This window comes from Macrotis lagotis, chromosome 3, assembly GCF_037893015.1.
Source record: "Macrotis lagotis isolate mMagLag1 chromosome 3, bilby.v1.9.chrom.fasta, whole genome shotgun sequence".
NCBI lineage: Eukaryota > Metazoa > Chordata > Mammalia > Peramelemorphia > Peramelidae > Macrotis > Macrotis lagotis.
Genome location: NC_133660.1, coordinates 219,434,220 through 219,449,397, shown reverse-complemented (window position 1 = coordinate 219,449,397; position 15,178 = coordinate 219,434,220). Strand labels below are relative to the sequence as shown.

At 35.1% G+C, this 15,178-nt stretch overlaps 1 long non-coding RNA gene across 1 annotated transcript in view; it reads left to right on the top strand.

Annotated features, from left to right (window-relative positions):
* The window catches only part of LOC141518133 (uncharacterized), a 161,730-nt gene extending 149,502 nt beyond the window's left edge, over positions 1–12,228 (top strand). The window contains exons 8-9 of the long non-coding RNA XR_012477101.1: positions 1,564–1,703; positions 10,682–12,228. This is a non-coding gene — a long non-coding RNA (uncharacterized LOC141518133). The remainder of the gene's footprint in view (positions 1–1,563; positions 1,704–10,681) is intronic.
* Positions 12,229–15,178: the final 2,950 nt, after the last annotated feature.

Genomic DNA, 15,178 nt, shown 5'->3' with positions numbered 1-15,178 from the left:
CTACACCACCTAGCCGCCCCAGGGGCTCTTTTTTTAATCATCTATTTTTGACATTCCTTTTTAAAAAAAATTTCATTTCCAATTTCTCTCCTTCCCTCCTGCCTCTTTGCCCATATATTGAGGCCAGAAATGTGATATCAATTATACATGTGAAATTATGCAAAACATTTTTCATATTAGCTATATTACAAAAAAAGGAAAAAATAAATTGAAAAAATTCTGTTTTAAGCTGCATTTAGACACTATAGTTCTCTCTTTGAAGGTCGAAAGCATTTTTCATTATGGACTCAAGAATTGTCTTGGATCATTGTATTGATCAGATTAACGAAATTACTCGCAGTTGATCATTATACAAATTTGCTGTTAATGTGCAAATGTTCTGGTTCTCCTGGTACCTTACTCTTCTTCCGTTTATATGAACCTTTCCATGTTTTTTGAAACCTTTCTGCCAGTCATTTTTTTATAGCATGATAGTATTCTATCACAATCACATATCACAACATGTTCAGCCATTTCCCACTTGAAAGGAATTCCCCTTAAGATCCAATTCTTTGCTATCACAAAAATAATTGCTATAAATATTTTATACATTTTTGTACTTTTCCATTTTCTTTTATCTCTTTGGGATAAATACCTAGTAGTGGTATTTCTAAGTCAAAAGATATACATAGTTTTATTGCATTGGGACATAGTTTCAAATTGTTTTCCAGACCAGTTTATATAACTTCGCAACAGTGTATCAGTTTCAATTTTTCCATATCTCTTCCAACATTTGTTATTTTCATTTGTTTCTCTCATATTGGCCAATCCAATAGGCATAAGTTAAGACCTCAAAGTTGTTTTAATTTGTATATATCTACTCAATAGAAATTGAGAATATTTTTTTTATGTCTATTGGTAACTGATTTCTTCTAAAAATTTTTAGCAGTTCTTAATGCTTTTTTGGATATAATTTTCTTTTCAATCAAAGTCTACTAATATTAAATTTTTATTCCAAAAAATCCTATTATATTAAATCTAAAAATCAGCAATAAGTGTTTTACTTAATTCAGTTTGATCTTGGCCTTCAACCTCAAAGACAATTGTGCCATCTCTTCCTCCCACTTCCCTATTCTTCCTTGAGAAATCTCAACTCTGTTGAATCCAATCTGCCATATAGTTTTTTTTTTAATTTTGTTTCCTTCATTATTGGTCAATTATGAGACAATGAGGTACCAGATTTCTCTCCTTTCTCTTATATTTTCACTTTTAACAAAGTATCATGATTTAAAATAAAACCAAGCCAAATTAATTCATTTCATTTCCTCCTTCTCTCTTCTTTTCCTTTACTTTCACATATTTCTACCTTACCATCCTCAGTGAGGTTAGCTTATAGTTCTTTATTTTTTCATAGTCTCTAAAATAAGATATGACTTTTAAGGGAATATATATTATTTTCACTTTGTAGCATATAAGTGATGAATCATCATTTAACCTCTTCTAGATTATAAGATAATTAGAAATAAATTCATTCTCTTATAAACTTATTTAAGTTATTAAATTTCTTGAATTTGTATTTCAAAGGTCCTGCTTCTAATTGGATTTTGTGACAAGGCTGATTGAGAAAGGTTGGCTCATGAAAGAGGGAAACGACTTGTTCCATTTTGCTCCAAAGGGCAGAATGAAGAATAATTGGTGGAAGTTGCATTGTAACAATTAGAATGGTATGGACTACCTTTCAAATTAATGTATACCCCTTCATTGGATGTTTTTAAGCAATAACTAGATAATTATGTGTTGTACATAGTGGAATTTACTTTTGCGTATAGGTTGGATATGGGATGATTCTGCCATCCTTTCCAAATTTAAATAATATGATCATATAATTGGAAAGAATTAATTCAGTTGAAAGCACATTTTTCCATGTAGGAATATTCTATTTTTGAAGGATGATAATCTATTTTCTTTTGCTTTTTGGTATATCATATTCCAATTTTTCTTTCTTTTTTAAAACCATTGATGGGTATCCCTTGTGTGATTTGAGCATTGTTCCTAAATAAGTGAACTCTTTTCTTCTGGTAGGTAACAGTACTCTTTTGTGACTCAAAAACTGCAGATATTGACAATACATTTCATTTTGAATTAAATTTTGAAATTTCTTTTGATAGTGTCCTATGGTTCCATTATTCTGCACTTTGTCCTCTAATTCTAGAGTACTTCTAAATATTCATTAAGTTGTACTATTTTCATAATAGCTGCTGATCTTGGATGGTGAAGAGAAACATGAAACTATTTTCTGAATAATATCGTAAATATACATTTCAAGGGAACTAAACTTGTGATTTCATTAATATAGGGAATTCCTAGTGAGGATATTTCCTTTACCAAAGTAGTTCAGCACCTGTAGTAACTTAATATTGGATAGTTACTGGATATTAAAAGACTAAGTGACTTGCCCAAGATCACATAATCAACATGTGTCAGAGGTGGAATTTGGACCCAGGTCTTCCTTACTCTGAGGCAAAATCTATCTATCTATTATGCCAGGCTGATATTATTAGCTTGCATTTATATATATATATATATATATGTGTGTGTATGAATATAATATCTATCTGTATATATTATCATATCGACAATTATTCTTTATATAGCACTAGAATGATGATCCTCATAATAATTTTGTAGGTAGGTAATATCTCATCTTTCTTTTTCCCCATTATATAAATATTTTATTTGCTTTTCAATTGCATACAATGGTAGTTTCTACCAATCATTTTTTGCAAGGTTTTGAATTTTACAATTATTTTCTCCCTCTTTCCCTCTCTCTCCCTATCCACAGAAGGCAATTATCTCATTTTTTCATAAGAAATTACTGAGGGTAAGAAAGGTTAAATGGCTTGGCCAGAATCATATTGCTACTAAAGTGTCTGAGGAAGGAATTGAATCCAGGTGTTAATGATAGACTCCAAATCTAGCATTCTATCCACATATGCCATTTTTTTGTGTCACGTATGCCATTTCCATGACTTTAAGCAGATATAGAGAAGAATAGAGAGGTAGTTAGATAGATAGGTAGTATCTGGGTAGGTTCCAAAGATCCAGTGGTATGCTACTCAAAAGTCAGCAAATACTATAAATCAGGGTTCGATGTAATTTTATTGATTGTCTAGGTTTAACAAAGTGATCGAGAAATGCTGTTATTAAATTTAAAAATGCGTTTGTGTTTTTGTATATATTTTGTTTTTAGAGAACTTTTCATTAAACATTTGTCAGTATACTTCTGCAATGAACTTTCATGTCGATTGACTCTTGTAAAACATGGGATTCTAGGGAAAGATTTTAGAGATTATAATCTATTCCCTCTTTACATGATAGTTAAAGAAACTGAGGTTCAGAGAAATCACAGGATTGGCTAGAAATCCATTTAATCTTATACCTCCACATACAGATGAGGAGATTGGGGTCTTGTGGTTCTTGAATTACTTAGTTTAAGATGAAAATCACACAGATAGTAATTAGCAAAGGTGGGAGTTAAGCCCTTATCATCTCTTTTCTTTAAATAATGCTTCCACTCATTGGGGTCCTATAAGCTATCTAGTATAAAAGTAATGTATGGAATAGAGTCCTGGAACTTAGAAGTTTTCTGGTCCATCCCCAACATTTTATAGATGAAGAAACTGGTGCAAATTTGTCATGTAGCTCATGTTTTGCAGGTAGTAAAAAATAGAGTTGGGATTTAAATCAAAGGGTGGTCCTCTAAAGACCAAATCCAATTCTATTCAATACACCAGGTTACAGGTGATAGAGCTGTGGTTTGAGGATTCAGACTCAAGTCTTTTGACTCCCAGGATAGGGCTTTTTGTATTATATCTTGCAATCAGTGAAGAATCAAATATTTACTGGCTCTACTCATTCTACTAACAAATATTTATGGAGTACTGGGTTAAGTCTGTTGGGAATAAGAAGATATACAGGCAAAGGTCAGGGAGCTTAAAGACTCTTTCTGTTTTCCAAACTTAGACACTTGAAAAAATTCAATTCAATTCCACAAATATTTATTAAATGTCTCCTGTGTGCAAAGGAATCTGTAGAGATGGCATGGTCTTTTTTCTCATGGAACTCAAAGTCTTGTAAAGGACATGTCTGAAACAGACAATTAGAACATACAATAATTATAATTAGTGTATTTAAACAACTGTGCTAAATGCTCCATCATTGAAAGAGTCAATAAAGAATGTGGGCAGAATTGTGATGAGGTTTAAGTAAGATAACAGACATAAAATTTGTAAATCATAAAGTACTACATCAATGCCAGTTATTGTTGTCAATATCATCATCATCATCATCATCATCATTTTTATTATTCTTTAGCCAACAGGCCTCCATTTCAATGGTGATGATTCCTTGAGTCTTCTAATGTATTTCCTGAAGGATCAGGCATGGTTTATAGAACAATGAAAGGAGTGTACTCATAAATGTTTAATAACCATACTCTTCCAGGAATAAATAATATCAACAAACACTTTTTTATGTTTTTTTTTTTTGCAAGGCAAACGGGGTTAAGTGGCTTGCCCAAGGCCACACAGCTAGGTCATTATTGTGTCTGAGACCGGATTTGAACCCAGGTACTCATGACTCCAGGGCCAGTGCTTTATCTACTATGCCACCTAGCTGCCCCCAACAAACACTTTTAATTTTAATCTGCATTATCAATACTTTTTTTAGTTTAGAAGAGGCACCTAAATGGCACAATGAATAGGATGTTGGACCTGGAGCCAGGAAGATTCATCTTCCACAGATCAAATCTAGCTGGAAATATTTACTAGCTTTGTGACTCTGGTGCCTCAAGTTACTTAACACGGCTTGCCTCAGGCTCTGCATCCGCAAATATTATCTGAAGTAATCCTCAAGCAATTCTGGGAAATAGGAACATTATATTATTATTCTCATTTTACATATGAGGGAGCTGGGGCAAAGAGAGTTCATTTGACTTCCTTAGAGTCACAGTTAGTCAATGTTTGAATTCACATTTGAACTCAGGTCTTCCTGACTCTCTAGTCCCATTGTTCTATCCATTGTGTCTTCTAACTACCTTTGGAGCATGTAAGAGGCTCTGAAGAATAATGAGACCTAATGAAATCAAGACAATGTTATCTGCAAACAAGAGTATCTGGGAGTACTCAAAATTGCTACAGACTCCTAATTGGAGTTTTACTCTGTACTGTACATCTTTCATAACAATGGCAAGCACCTTTGATTAATATTTATTTCCTTTTCTTTGCCTTTCATGAGATTAATAATCTGAGAATCATCAAACAAAATTTCAGGGAATTGTGCATGACATGACAACATATGATATAAAATAATATAATAATATTACTTAACATTTAACATAATATACTATGCTTTGGGATACTATATCATATATGTGTGATACTAAGTATTATAACATAATGTGTGATATGCCATCTAATACAAGATATAATTGCAAAGTATGATTCTGTATCATATAATAGAGGGTATAATACTTTATCATATATATGATATATCTTAAAATACAATATAATATATTGCATGTTATTACTTTGTTAGCATATATATGACAGATGTTTTGTTGAAAGAGAGTTTTTAAGGTGATATTTTTCTCTGCTGAATTAAATGCCTTTTTGGAGTTTAAAATGATATTCAGAGAGGGACTGTATATTCTCTGCACCTTTTAGTCAATTGTGCTTATCCTGCTCTGTTTTGCTGCAGAATATCAATCGTGAATGCAAGCCTGCTCCCTTCTCATGCTTCTGTGAAATATGTCCTTGATACATCATTTGTTCTCATAAAGATTTTGCAGACATAGAAGTATAGATACATGGAAAAGGATGTAGGAAGAATAATGTCAATAACTTACATTTATATAGTACTTGAAGGTTTGTGCTTTACTCATAGCTGTGAGAGGCAGGTAGTGTAAATATATTATCATTCCCATTTTACATAAAAAGAAACCAAAATTCAGGGAAGATAAGTGACTTGCTTATGGTCATATGGTTGGTAAATGTCATAGCTAGGATATGAGTCTAACTCTCTCCAACTTTGCAATCGATTCTTTGTTCTATACTGTATTGTCAAAGGTTAATGCATAGCCTAGTCTTGCTGAGGTGGAGAGTTTATAGAAGTGAAAGGTAAAGTGGAATCATTAAATCTAGGTTATAGAGTCTTGAAGTTCAGTCTGTAAAGTAATTCTGTCTTTAGGAGTATGGGAATGGGAAGCAGTGAAAGATTTTTGTCCAGGAGATGGACATGATCAAAGCTTTTATATTAGGAACATAATCCTGTTAGTATGCATAAGATGGAATTGGGAGGGGAGGGAGAGGAAGGAAGGAGTTTGGTTAAAAGACTGTTGGAATAGGCCAATGGGATAAATCCTGACCTAGAATGATGGTTGTAAGAATGATGAAGAGGAGAAGATGAGATATACTTTTACAAAAGCAGATTCAATGGCTCCTTCAAAATCTAAAATTTCACAAATCAGTGATATGCTAAGTCCTGTACATCCCTCCAAGGAATTTTCAAAGAAGACTACAGCCTTACTTCTGGGAGCTGACAATCTATTTGTTGAAGAGTCATCTCAATATAATGCATCATTAAGTCTTAAACTCTGTGATTCAAACAATAAGCATGATGTGAGAAGACAGGTTATCATAGGCTAGTAGAGTTGGGTTTAATGATCATTTCTAAGTGGTTGGCATACAATTTCTCTATTCAGTCCCAATTTTTACTTGAGCTTCTATCTTGCATCTCCAATCAACAAATGGAATGTCTCTTCCCTAATAACTTCCCTTTTCTAAACTGCTTTATTTCTGACATTCACCTGCTATTCTTCCAAATTCATAAGTTTCTTGCTGTCCCTCATCTATTGCATACAATCAGTTGGCATATGCTATTTTATGTTTTCCTAAACCCTCTCACATTTTGCCCCTTCTCTCTACCTACAAAGCTATCACCTTATTTCAAAGCCTTCTCACCTAAGGACTGACTTCCCTACCTCATGTATCTTCCCACTTGGGCCCATCCTACATGCTCTACATGTGACTTTCCTACTCAACCACTCACTTCCTAGTTTCTTTATAATAAAATACAAACTCTTCTATTTGGTTTTTAAAGTCTTACACCATCTGGTCCCAATCTATCTTTTCAGTCTCATTGGATGTTACTTTCCTTCCCACTCTTTATGATCCAGTCAAATAGAACTTTTTTCTCTGTCTGCCACATAGTGGTTCAACTCTTGTCTATGTATCTTTGTACTAGCCATCTTCCCATGTCTGGAATATACTTTTCCCTCCATTTCATAGATTTGCTCTCTCCTTTTATTTTTGTTTTTTTGGTGAGACAATCAGAGTTATGTGACTTTTCCAGACTTACACAGCTAATAAGTATCTGAGGTCATATTTGAACTCAGGTCCTCCTTGCTCCAGGGCAGATGCTCTATCCACTGTGCCACCTAGCTGCCCCCTCTCTTCTCAAGTACCATTTTAGAGATAAGATTTTTCTGAGTTCCAACTACTAGTCTTCTCTCCTCCCACCCAACCTCCCACCTTTGAACTGCTTTGTATGTATTTGCATTCATACAAATGTATGATATGCTTGTATTTATATTTGAATCTATATACATATATATGGATATATATACATATGGATATAAAGTGTATGGGCGTGTATATAAATATATACTATATCCTTATACTTACAAATATACACAATTTCTATAAAAGTATATACTATAGATATAACATCATGTATGAGGAAATATAGACTATATATTTTATACAAAAATATGTGCAATATACACACAAATATATACTATATATGTATATGTGTGTTTACATATTTATATGCATATACTGGTTTAGACTGGCTGTATGACCCTGAGTGAGTGTTATTTAACTTCTAAGTGCTCCTAGTTACTTTCTAAGGCTTCAAATTGCACAGCCTCTGAAAATCTTATTGGTAGAGGGCATTTCCCTTTGGGAAATCACTACATCGATGAAATCACAGGTCTGGTTTAAAAAGCAAAATAAAACCTAACTGGCTGGAAGTTTTCCTCTGAGACTTATTGCAATTTAAGAATAATGAGTAGCATTTGGACTTCCCATCTGTTGGAAGTGCCTCAAATTCTACCATCAGTTTTCCTTCAGAGACAATGTGCTATAGTGGAGAGAGTGCTGGTTTCTGAGTTAGGAAGGCAGGGGTACTAATCCTACCTTAGACTCATAGTAGCTGTGTGACTCTGGTCAAGTTACTTTGCTTCTCTGGGCCTCAGTTTCTTTGTCTATAAATTACAGGAGGGAAAATTTGGATGTGGTCATTTCTAGGGTTGCTGTTAGATCTAAATATGGCTCTGGGCATGTTTATTGGCATCCCTCATGCTTGGCACAACCTCTCTTCTTATCTTTGCCTTCTGGATTCCTAAAATCTTACCTTCTATGGGAAACCTCCAAATCTTTTAATTCTAGTACCATCTATCTATTAGTTACTTCTTAGTTATCCTGGGTATAAGCTTGCTTGTATAGTTTTCTTTGAATGTTGCCTCCCCCATTAGATTGTAAGCTTCCTGTGGGCAGGGACTGTCTTGTCTCTTTTTGTTTTCCTTGTGCTTAGCATATAGCAGGTACTTAATGAATGTTAATTAATTAATTATAATTAATAATTAATAATTATAGCAATTGATTAATGTTTATTAACTGATAGATCTGAATCTATGGGTATGTATATCAACTCTGAATTAACCACTTCTCTTTTAAATCTATCATGCTATGATCTTACTTTGATGGTTCATCATGGTATGGAAGCAGAAATAAGTTATCAAATCAATTAATCAACAAGTATTTATTAGATTACTATGAGCCAAGAAATGTGCTAGGTGTTGAGATTAACTGCTATCTTCCTCGATTTGTTTTCTTTCTTTCTTTTCTTTTTTCCCCCCCAATTATAGGTAAAGGTATAGTTTTCAACATTCATTTTTTTTTGTAGGGTTTTGAGGTCCACATTTTTCTCCTTCCCTCCCTCCCTTCCTTCCTCCCTCCCTCCCTCCCTCCCTCCCTCCCTTCCTTCCTTCCTTCCTTCCTTCCTTCCTTCCTTCCTTCCTTCCTTCCTTCCTTCCTTCCTTCCTTCCTTTCCCCTCCCCTACCCCCGACAAACTAATTTTTCCTTTATATCTCATTGTTTGTCATTCTCTCTTTTGTTTTAAGTATCAAGAGTGAGTTATGCCTGGGGACGGGGTAGTGGGCCCCATTACTGCAGGATGAATGCATTTTCGTTAAAGCCTGGTCATCTTCAGAACCCCTCCAGAGATATTTTGTTTGGAGCCCATGGTTATTGCTTATGTGCAGAGCATTTTTCTTTGTGAATATGAGTTTAATGAGTGTTAGTGTTTTGCTTCTGATTGTGGTTTATTCTGTCCCTGCCTCATTAAACAAAGAAGAATGCAAAATCATATTTAATTCTGGTCAGCAGAAGAGAAAGGACCAATATTCATTTAAATAGTGCTACAATAGCAGCATGGCTGGTGGGTGAGATGAAGGAAACCAACAAAAACACATTAAACCAGGACCTGATATCCTCTCAAACCTTTGCTTTCATGCAATTCTCTATTAGCAGATGTTTCTAGCTAATTACTTCATTACCTGTATTCATAATTCTAACCAGGACTGGCCTCATGAGTAAGTGAAGTAGGCGGTCGCCTACATAGTATTATTTGAGGGCCTCTGAGCATGTTCCATCCCACCCCCTCTCTCCATCCCCACAACACACCTGCCTGTCATATTCCAGCATTGCAGGTTTGTTTCCACAGGTCTTTAAATCTTATCTCTTAAAAATGTAGGCAGTCTTGGAAGAAGTAAAGCCTTAAACTGGGGCTAGCTGACAACCCTAATTTTAAGAGAAAAGAACCTTGGGCTAGGAGCCAGGAGATTTGATTTCTAAGGTTCTCTTTGTCATCAATCAAATGTTGAACAAAACCATTTCCCAATCTGGGACTCAGTTTCTGCACATATTTTAATGGGGAAGTTGAACATGACCTTTGAGCATCCTTCCAGCTTTGGTATTCAATGCCTCATATTTTAAGGGTTTTTCCATCTTTGTATAATTCTCAAGGCCTACTGACTTTGTTCATAGTAAGCACTCAAAAATGTTTGATTTTTATTGGCTCGGAGAAAAGGATGGGCAGTGTTAAGAGGGGCCAGCTCAACTAAGCTTCAGGCAAAAATGAGTGTGACTTCCTTGAAATATTTCCCAAGTTCTTGGAATCACTCTCTGACTTTAGACTCCTAAAGAATTTGATTTTTAACTTACCCCATATAACTCATATTTTCAATCACTGGGCAGCAGTTTAGTTAGTCTTTCTTCAAGGTTTAGCTTGGATGCCATCATCTCTGAGAAACCTTCCCTGACTTCCTATCAGTTCCTCCAACTGAAAATTTTTTGTTCTCATATTATCCTATGGTATTTTATTCTTCATCTACCTATTTCTATTTACCTGGCATCAAATATCTTTACCACACAATACCTCCACCTTTATAGATTGTAAGTTTAAGGGGAAGAGCAGTCTGAAATTAAGTCTGGAATTCAGGCTCATAATCAGCACTTGCTGAGTTGAATTGAACATGGAATCATTGTTTCTGGTGCTAAGATTGTGTTGCTTCTCTTTTAGGAAATCTATCTGATCGTCGAGCATCTCTTAAGGGTTGTAATTGAGCTGCAAAATCATCTTGAACTGCCAGAATGATGTGGGGTAAACAAAGCAAATGTGAACTTGAGTTGCATGAAAAAATGAATAACAAATATCCAGAACGAGGGAAGGCGATAATCCCAGCAGCCTCCACCTTGGTCAAACTACTTTTGAAGTATAGGGTTAAGTTTTAGATACCACATTTTAGGAAAGAAGTCAAGAAGAGAATCCCAAGTATTCCAAGGGTACAGAAACCATATAATTCAATAATCAATTGAAGGAATTGATGATATTTAGTTCAGTGAAGATATTAAATGGACATCATAGTTATCTTCAAATATTTGGAAGACTGCCATGTAGAAAAGAGCTTAGATTTGTTTTGCTTTGTCCTTTGGGATTGACCTAGCAACAGTAGATGAATGATAGGAAGAGGAGAGATTTCAACTCAACATAAAGACAAACTTGTCAACATTAAAAGTTGTTAAATTTTATGCACTGCTAAAAAAAACGATGGGTAGGCAGTGAGTTTCCTGTTATTGGAGGTGTTCAATCCAGATTAGTTGTATCCTTACTCTCCATATGATGGAAGAGATTTCTGCTTTGAGTAGGAAGTCTCTGGTCACCTTATGTCCCAAGATTCTCTGATCCTTATTAAATCTGAAACAGTGGCTTAGCAACTACTCCATGGATGCTCTTGGTGATATGAAGTCTATCTGGTTCATCTCTATAATCAATAAATCAACAAGTATTTATTATGATTTTACTTAACTTTGTTTCATTTTTTTCTCATCTAAGATCCTCTTCAAAAATGAAGGATCTGCAACAACAGTAATGATAATGAGCATGATAGGTTTAAAAGCTACAAAGACAAAAATGAAATAATTCCTGTTTCTTAAGGAGTTTTTTTTTAATGAGGGTTTCCTCAAAGTGCCTCACAAAGTGACTTGTCTGAGGTCTTGTTGCAACTATAGTAAACAGCAGAGGCTCAGAATTATAGAGGTCACCATTCCTCCAAATGGCAGGGCTCCCCTCCCACCCTCATGAACTCTTAGTTTGGAAACTGCATCAAATCACTTTAGTAAGAAAGATATTAATAGCAGTTACCAGAGAATAAGAGATCACAGACGTCAAAACTCTCCTGTTGAAGACATAATTGTGCCTGCCTAGAAACATTTGACTGAACTTTCTCTTTTTCTTTTCTTCCTTTCACTTTCTTTTTACTGTGTAAATGTATGACTCAGCCAGAAGAAAACTCACTGTGTGGAGAAGTTCAGTGAGAAGGACAAAGCTTTCCCCTTGGTCAACTGGGCTTGGAAGGTTAGATTACCTTAAGGAAGACCTGTATAATGTTGAGGATTTCCAAAGACAATGTTTAAAGGGGGGAAAATGGCAGATGGGGAAAAGGTCCCAAGAAATCTAAAGTTTCTTTCTGGGGCAAAAAAAAATTTATTTCTACTTGACTGGAGGTTTTTATGATTTTTGAGTTGTTATTATGATTTTTAAGAGTTGTCAGTCATTGACGACATTATTTATCGAGTACCTACTATTTGCTTGGCACTTTTCAAAGGTAAATATGAATCAGTCTGTCTCCAAAGAATTTACATTCTACTTCTGACTTCCAAGATTCATTCTAGTTCTAAAATTCTATGTTTTATGTTCTAAGTTTCTTTTCAATTTGTTGGATAAGATGGAAAGAACATCTAGATAGGGAAAAGAACACAGGACTTACCATCAGCACTTGTTCTGGTGCTGTTCTGTGTGACCTGGGTCAAATAACTTCTTGTTCCTTTAGCTTTTATCTCTATAAAACGAGATGCCTGGACCACATCTTAGTGGCTGTATGTTTTCCATCTGATTATCATATTTACCCTTTGAGGTAGGCAGTAGAAATTTTATCATCCCTATTTTTCAGAGGAAGAAACTGAGATGTAAAGAGGGGATAGTATTTGCCTACATCTCAATCTTATCCTGTCATATTTAGAGGTGAAACAGACCTTAGAAATCACCTAATCTATCTCCCTTATTTTGTAGATAAGGAGACTGAGATGCAGAGAGAAGACATAGAGTAAATAAATTAGGGATTCAAACCTAGTTCTATGACTTCAGAGTCAGAGTCAATCTTTTTATGTCATAGCTATGTGTATATGTACACACACACACTCAGGAAAACAAAGATCCTATTTTCCTTAAATTAAAGAAAAAGAAAAGTCAAATGATCTTCCTTGTGAGGTGGTGAGTTCCCTGTCACTGGGGCGTTTCAAGTAGAGTCTGGATGATCATTTTTTGAGAACGGTAAAGAATGAAATAGTGCTTTGAGATCTCTCTCAGTTTTTAGATTCTCTGACTTGTCCTTGTTGGGTATTCATTTGCTGGCACATAATTAAAATAAAGCAAACATACTGTTAGACAGTAAGTCACTAAGTAGTGATTTAGAAATGATTGAGGGTAATACTATGCTATGGGCCTTGAGGATGGGGCCATTTTATTTTTTCCTAAGTATTCTCACTAGCTAACCCCAATTCTGATGTATACAATAAGTGTTTAGTAGATGCTTGTTGATTTGTTATGATCAGCCTGTTAGCATCAGTAAGGGGTAATATTCCAAACAACCACCAGGGGGAAGCTGAGAGCCACAGAGAGGTGCCCCTTCCCTGATCACAAATTGTACCAGCACCTGCTGTTAGCAAGGGAAAAGGGAGAGACAGCACCTTTGTGAATAAATCCATCTTTGGAAACCAAAAGACCATTCAGGGATATAATAAGAGTCATCATCTTTAGAGATACCAAAGGAAGATTGTTCCAGGAAATACTGTCACAATTTCAGGTGTGGGAATGAAAAAAACAGAAGAAGATGTGGGAGGTGGGTGGGAAAAGGTGTGGGGGAAGGTTAGGGGGGGTGCTGGTTGGGGAAAAGAGTTGGGGGTAGAAGAGTCTCCTAGAAAATCGAATATCATTTCTGGAAGGGTCTTTGAAGCATGGAACTTAGAACTTAAATACGGAGGTCAAGTACCCTCACAGAGGACACAGAATGTAAAATCTTAGAACACAGGAAACAACAGAGAATGATATATCTGGAAGGAATCTTAGAATATGCTGGGGTGGGGAGGGGCATCTTTAAAAATAGAATTTCAGAGCTTAGAACATAGGGCTTGGAAACTAGATGGGACTTTAGGTCATGGAATGTCTAAATTGGAATGATTCTTGGAAGTCATCAGTAGAATTTTAAAGGGTAGGGACATTTATCTGTTTTGTTAAGAAAATTATCTTGAATTCCTAATGCTAACCTAGCATGATGCCTTCAACATACCAGGAACTGAATAAACACTTGTTGATTTGAATTGAACTGCACTGAATTAGTCTGATCTCATTTCACAGATGGGGAACTAAGGTTGAAAATTTATGCAACTAGTTAGTAGCAGATCAAGAACTCAAAGTAGGATTTCTATTTTGGCTAAGACATTCTGGATCCTATCCAAGTTTCAGAGAACATTGTGCTTCAGGTAATCTTGACAATTTGCTTAGACAAAGTTTGCATTTCTTCTGTTTCGTCAAACTTTGATCAGAGAAGCTCTTGGGATTAGTGGGATCTTATAGATTGGTCAGCATGGAGCATAGTTATCATGGAGGGGTTTTTTTTGGTGGGGGATGAGTTTACAAGATGTATGTGATTTGGATGGGTGAAGAAGGGGCAGAAAGGAGGCAAGGAAGACATTTTATGTGAAAAGAATTCTGGAACAAAGGCTTGAAGGTAGGAATGAGAAACAAGAAGATAGAAAAGAGACCTGACCAGCGTAGTGTTCATCTGGGAAGGGAATAGTTGTTGTGAGGACTTGATTTCCATAGAGATTTCCCATAGAGAGTTTGCTGAAGTTTAATACCATACCTACAAAGAAGGGTGGGTGGCTAAGTGGGACAGTGGATAAACTACTAGGTCTGGAGTCCGGAAAAACTTTCAACCCATTTGCCTCAGTTTCCTCATGTGTAAAATGCATTGGAGGAGAGAATAGGCAAACCACTCCAGTATTTTTGCCAAGAAAAGTCCAAGTGGGAGTTCTTTTCTTCAGTGAATTTTTAAAAATTTTTTTTCAGGAGGCTAATTCTGCTTTTTAAAGGAATTCTTCTCATCAGTGGATGTGTCTCTTTTACCATTAATGCAATTATGTTTTTAAAGTCTTATTTTATTTAGTATTTTTTGTGTCCCTTTGAACAAAGTGTTAATTCTCTTTTCATATTTTTCTTTCTCCACTCATTTATTTTCCCATTTTTTCTCTCTATCATTCCTATATCTTTCTTTAGCTTTCAGAAATTTTTGCTGGTCTTAGGTACAATTAATATTTTTCTTTGAGGCTTTTTTGGTAACTGGTTTCATATTGTTCTTTTTCTGAATTGTCTTGGTCTTCCTGACCTTTAAATTAGCTTTTTGTGGTCAAATTCTTTTGTTGTTGTATTTGTTCATTTTTTTAAGCTTATTTCTTCACT